The following is a 7,494-nucleotide window of genomic DNA, read 5'->3' as shown; positions in this document are numbered from 1 at the left end:
TTCATTAAGAAGATGAAAGCACTTATCTTTTTTCATCAGCATTTCAATATTAAAGTAACCTTATCGTGCATTGTGGCTCCATGTGTACTGTGTCTATAATACTCAAGACTTATTTAAAATATGCACCTTTGTCCTTTATTCAGTAAAATTAACACAAACATGCACACACACACACACACACTCTCACACACACACACACACACACACACACACACACACATATATATATATATATATATATATATATATATATATATATATATATATATATATATATTAACTCCAAGACTGCTGTACTTATTATATGGAGAAAATGCCAAGTTAGTTCAATCTCAAACTTAGTATAAATTTTGACTAGGCTCACAGCTTCAGTCTTAGTATTCCAAGAATTAGAATTTAAATCCTCAAAACATCAGAGGGCACCCATACAAAAGCAGACATATTTTGGATAATGGCAATTTGACCTCCCTGTTATTGACACATTTGCCACCAAACCAAAATAGTTGGACATCCATAGTGCTTTCTACAACTCAGAAGCCATCTTTTATTAACAATCTCATAACAATATAATGTGCCTAGTTTCATTAAACCTGAACTAATAGTGGCCATCCTGCATGTTAGTCTGTCTGTTAGGCTGTTCAGTTGCTTTAAAACTTATAATTTAATTAACAATTAATATCTTTCATTCTAGTCACAGTAATTTGTTTTCAGATTAGTTTATTTATTATTTTTCTTATAATTAGTATTGCTGCCTTCTTGTTCAACATACAGTAACATTTATTTTATTAATTTATTTTTATTTTTGCTATAAACTTCCAGCTGCTAGTCAAACATTTTATATGTATTTGATTTGCTACTGCTACTTATCTGTTTGGCTATACACATTGACTGCTAAAAATATTAGTTTAGTTGTCATCTAGAAAACTATTTAATTTAACTTTCTTAGCCCACTATAATGATAACTTACATTGCCATCCTTTTGCCTGCAAATAGAGTTCACCCTGTTAAGTATAAGAGGTTTGAATATTTTTTGCAAGGAAATATTAAGACTGAACACAAGCATTTTTATTATCGTCATAACCACTAATAATGAAAATAAAAACAGTTCCTTAAACATTTTAATGTATTTGGTATTAACTTAGACCTGAAACATGCAATTACCACCAGTTTTATCACTCTTTACAGTGTATTCCACTCACAAATATGTATTTTGTTTAACAACTGTATATACATATATATATATATATATATATATATATATATATATAATTATCAGGAACTGCATAATCTAGTCCAAAAGGTAAACATGATAGGTTTTGAGGCCAATCAGTTATTGATGGAATTTAAGAAAAAATAGTTATTACATAAACCTCCTCCTTCCATAGTCACATATCAGTAGTACCTAGTTATCTGTACATTCCACTAAAGTATATTTATCCTTTAAAATATTGACACCTTGTATAATTTCATTAAAAGTGACAATAATAAGTTTAGGGTCAACACAAACAACTTTTTTGAATGGGGGACATCCCTGACTGATTCATGTACTCACCTTAAATGTCAAGGGCAATTGAATAGCATCTTTACTGTATCCTTTTTAATACAATTTTAACAATGTATATACATTTCTCTAGAAATTTTAATATTTCAAGGCCTCATGCATATATGCTCATTCAGATAGCCAAAAGTTTTATTGCATAATATATAATCACTATGAGGCATTGTCAGTATTTTGCATTTCATTCCAAAAATGTAATCAATAACTGTAATAGTTCATTGGAACCTGCCATCCTTTATCCTGGGTGAAACCTGAATTCATAAGGTATTGCTATTTGCTGAAGCTAGATGGCCAAAGTATTATTTATTATTAGGTCTATGTTAATTAATCAAACTTCAAATGATTGTTAATTGATCCATCAGATGCAGCCATTTAAAAACACAAGTCATAGCAGTTCTAAAAAATTAAACAGATTAAGGAAACAATGTTTTCTGGAAAATAAAACAATTCACAAATACATTAAATGGGGCTTCACTCCTAAGTATTTGGCAACATGGGAGAATACTCTGCCATACTCCACTGGGGGCTTTGGCCACTACACCCTGACTTTAATATGTTAACTCTATGGTTACATACTGAAGGAGAAAGTAAACACTGAAAAGCCCAACACCACAGCTTGATTTATTGCATCCTGTTGGAATGCATTGAAGAAGACTTTAACAAAATACTTTCAATTAAATTAGATCAGGCAACACAGCATCAACAAACACATATGTTCCATTTAGTATATGATCTGCAACCCTGTAATGTGCATTGGTATTTGGTGACAGTGTTCAATGCATAGCTCTCAACTGTTCTTGTTTGTGCATAATGTCCCCAGTTTTGTGTCATATTTTACCCTATCCTTTCAAAAATATTTGATTTTTCAGTAAATCACTGAGGATAGCAGTCATTCAACAATGCTGGCCATTAGAGTTGAATCTTTTTTATTAAAATGCATGTTGATGGAAAGATCTGTCATTCCACTGACATTCTAAGTACATTACAGTAATATTTAAATGTTGTCCCTGATTTGGGGTCTTTTTCTCCACCACTCTCCATTATTTTTTTTTTATCCCTGATTTATGATCAAAGAATTAGAGAGGTATGGTTCCATGTATTGATCAAGCTCTACTTTTTTAATTATATAGTTGCTGGCTACATGCATTGAACTCAGAATCTGCCATCCAGGAATTGTGAATAAGTATATCAACTTCACTAAAATCACTGCAAAATTCTCTTGAAATACCTTATAGATCTCCAGTAGTAGTCCATTAGAGCTTGAGGCCTTATCTTTTATCAATTATTTTATAGCTTTAGCCACCTCATCTATACTGAATTGGATAAAACATATTAGTTTGCCTGTTAGGAAGAGTTTTTATTTACTGTACATTAATAGTATGCACATCACAGACCCACTTTGTGTTGAATATTACTTGGAATTTATTTTCTTTTTAATTTCTCACAGCTTCCTGGTCTATAATACAATTTCCATTACATTATTAGTATGTAAAAAAATCAGAAGCACATGTATAAACTAAAAATCCTCTTTAAATACACCCAAAGGAAGCATGACATCACTTAGGGCGTGGCATTCATGTGATCTGGATTGGTGTATATGTGGACACAATTTTTCAAACATGGTTTTATCCGAAGAAGTTTTCATTAAGAAGATGAAAGCACTTATCTTTTTTCATCAGCATTTCAATATTAAAGTAACCTTATCGTGCATTGTGGCTCCATGTGTACTGTGTCTATAATACTCAAGACTTATTTAAAATATGCACCTTTGTCCTTTATTCAGTAAAATTAACACAAACATGCACACACACACACACACACACACACACACACACACACATATATATATATATATATATATATATATATATATATATATATATATATATATATTAACTCCAAGACTGCTGTACTTATTATATGGAGAAAATGCCAAGTTAGTTCAATCTCAAACTTAGTATACATTTTGACTAGGCTCACAGCTTCAGTCTTAGTATTCCAAGAATTAGAATTTAAATCCTCAAAACATCAGAGGGCACCCATACAAAAGCAGACATATTTTGGATAATGGCAATTTGACCTCCCTGTTATTGACACATTTGCCACCAAACCAAAATAGTTGGACATCCATAGTGCTTTCTACAACTCAGAAGCCATCTTTTATTAACAATCTCATAACAATATAATGTGCCTAGTTTCGTTAAACCTGAACTAATAGTGGCCATCCTGCATGTTAGTCTGTCTGTTAGGCTGTTCAGTTGCTTTAAAACTTATAATTTAATTAACAATTAATATCTTTCATTCTAGTCACAGTAATTTGTTTTCAGATTAGTTTATTTATTATTTTTCTTATAGTTAGTATTGCTGCCTTCTTGTTCAACATACAGTAACATTTATTTTATTAATTTATTTTTATTTTTGCTATAAACTTCCAGCTGCTAGTCAAACATTTTATATGTATTTGATTTGCTACTGCTACTTATCTGTTTGGCTATACACATTGACTGCTAAAAATATTAGTTTAGTTGTCATCTAGAAAACTATTTAATTTAACTTTCTTAGCCCACTATAATGATAACTTACATTGCCATCCTTTTGCCTGCAAATAGAGTTCACCCTGTTAAGTATAAGAGGTTTGAATATTTTTTGCAAGGAAATATTAAGACTGAACACAAGCATTTTTATTATTGTCATAACCACTAATAATGAAAATAAAAACAGTTCCTTAAACATTTTAATGTATTTGGTATTAACTTAGACCTGAAACATGCAATTACCACCAGTTTTATCACTCTTTACAGTGTATTCCACTCACAAATATGTATTTTGTTTAACAACTGTATATACATATATATATATATATATATATATATATATATATATATATATATATATATATATATGTATATATATATAATTATCAGGAACTGCATAATCTAGTCCAAAAGGTAAACATGATAGGTTTTGAGGCCAATCAGTTATTGATGGAATTTAAGAAAAAATAGTTATTACATAAACCTCCTCCTTCCATAGTCACATATCAGTAGTACCTAGTTATCTGTACATTCCACTAAAGTATATTTATCCTTTAAAATATTGACACCTTGTATAATTTCATTAAAAGTGACAATAATAAGTTTAGGGTCAACACAAACAACTTTTTTGAATGGGGGACATCCCTGACTGATTCATGTACTCACCTTAAATGTCAAGGGCAATTGAATAGCATCTTTACTGTATCCTTTTTAATACAATTTTAACAATGTATATACATTTCTCTAGAAATTTTAATATTTCAAGGCCTCATGCATATATGCTCATTCAGATAGCCAAAAGTTTTTATTGCATAATATATAATCACTATGAGGCATTGTCAGTATTTTGCATTTCATTCCAAAAATGTAATCAATAACTGTAATAGTTCATTGGAACCTGCCATCCTTTATCCTGGGTGAAACCTGAATTCATAAGGTATTGCTATTTGCTGAAGCTAGATGGCCAAAGTATTATTTATTATTAGGTCTATGTTAATTAATCAAACTTCAAATGATTGTTAATTGATCCATCAGATGCAGCCATTTAAAAACACAAGTCATAGCAGTTCTAAAAAATTAAACAGATTAAGGAAACAATGTTTTCTGGAAAATAAAACAATTCACAAATACATTAAATGGGGCTTCACTCCTAAGTATTTGGCAACATGGGAGAATACTCTGCCATACTCCACTGGGGCTTTGGCCACTACACCCTGACTTTAATATGTTAACTCTATGGTTACATACTGAAGGAGAAAGTAAACACTGAAAAGCCCAACACCACAGCTTGATTTATTGCATCCTGTTGGAATGCATTGAAGAAGACTTTAACAAAATACTTTCAATTAAATTAGATCAGGCAACACAGCATCAACAAACACATATGTTCCATTTAGTATATGATCTGCAACCCTGTAATGTGCATTGGTATTTGGTGACAGTGTTCAATGCATAGCTCTCAACTGTTCTTGTTTGTGCATAATGTCCCCAGTTTTGTGTCATATTTTACCCTATCCTTTCAAAAATATTTGATTTTTCAGTAAATCACTGAGGATAGCAGTCATTCAACAATGCTGGCCATTAGAGTTGAATCTTTTTTATTAAAATGCATGTTGATGGAAAGATCTGTCATTCCACTGACATTCTAAGTACATTACAGTAATATTTAAATGTTGTCCCTGATTTGGGGTCTTTTTCTCCACCACTCTCCATTATTTTTTTTTATCCCTGATTTATGATCAAAGAATTAGAGAGGTATGGTTCCATGTATTGATCAAGCTCTACTTTTTTAATTATATAGTTGCTGGCTACATGCATTGAACTCAGAATCTGCCATCCAGGAATTGTGAATAAGTATATCAACTTCACTAAAATCACTGCAAAATTCTCTTGAAATACCTTATAGATCTCCAGTAGTAGTCCATTAGAGCTTGAGGCCTTATCTTTTATCAATTATTTTATAGCTTTAGCCACCTCATCTATACTGAATTGGATAAAACATATTAGTTTGCCTGTTAGGAAGAGTTTTTATTTACTGTACATTAATAGTATGCACATCACAGACCCACTTTGTGTTGAATATTACTTGGAATTTATTTTCTTTTTAATTTCTCACAGCTTCCTGGTCTATAATACAATGTCCTTGTGTGTCTTCCATCTGCTCAATGTGACTCATATCAATGTGGTACCTACATTGTCTTGTGAGGTGTTTTTTAGTGAAATAGAACTTGTGCCTCCCTCTCATTAGAATGTTTATATTGAGCCAGTCCCCTCTCCTTCTGTTTTTCCTCTATAATGTTTCCTTCCAGTTATTTACATATTAGTTATCACTGAACACTAACAGCTTACTTAGTACTTGTAGGGGCAGATCAATATATTTCAAGTGTTGATTTAAAGTTTTCATTTGTCTATTCTTAAAGAATGTAACATGAGCAAAAGAGTATGGCATCCACTTGATAATAAAGGATCTGGATGTTCTTTACTCATCTGCCTATATGATTTAATATAGTTTTTCAAGAATTTCTTGAAGTCAGACTCATGAAACTATTAATAAACAACAGTCTGTAACCTGAAAATGGGCAGAAGTTTGTGTTCACACCAGGATTTGTCCTACCCTATCTAGTAACAAACACTGTTACTTATTTTATAGGAGAACCTTGGGCATTGCACTAACTTGTCTAGCTCAAATGAAATAATAACATTCCAGCCTTTTCCAAAAATACTGTAAACCTTCTGTAATTGCTTATAAAACGTTATTATAGGATGTCTAAATAGAGATCACAATGCATTCAATGCTGTAATATTTTAGCAGTCTTAATAGAATCTGATCCCAAAACCCCTTAAATTGCTTAATTGCATTTATAGCATACAATTTCTTATAGACAATAGCAACCCTAGGTCGTCCTGTAGCATTGTTCAATTAAAATGTGAAATGCATGGTTTGTAAATTTTACTACATTCTACCTACTTTTCATTTAAATGAGTTTCTTACAAAATAACTTCTTTCCTGCCTGAGCCCCCCCCCCCCCCACATACGTGTGTGTGTGTGTGTGTGTGTGTGTGTGTGTGTGTGTGTGTGTGTGTATATATATATATATATATATATATATATATATATATATATACACATATATATTTTATATGATTTACCATGGTATCTTTGAAATTGATCCAGTCGAACAATGACAACATCGAAAAATGTCTAAATCTTACAACAGCGTAAGACCAGAATGTTGAAAATGGTAGTGTCTATTCAACATTTTCAACATTACAGTCTTCCACCCAATGGACTCAGCTAACCTCTACTATTAAGAAGGGGGAGCTTCACCCCCCACACCCCCCTACTTAAATATATCATCTCTGAGATTGCACTACAGTGAGGAAATAGGCTACTTTCCTTTT

Source organism: Protopterus annectens, chromosome 7.part0 (genome assembly GCF_019279795.1).
Source record: "Protopterus annectens isolate FY-2018-M chromosome 7.part0, PAN1.0, whole genome shotgun sequence".
In the NCBI taxonomy this organism is placed as follows: Eukaryota; Metazoa; Chordata; order Ceratodontiformes; family Protopteridae; genus Protopterus; species Protopterus annectens.
The sequence above is the reverse complement of the archived record's forward strand: the minus strand, read 5'-3'. Positions refer to the sequence as shown.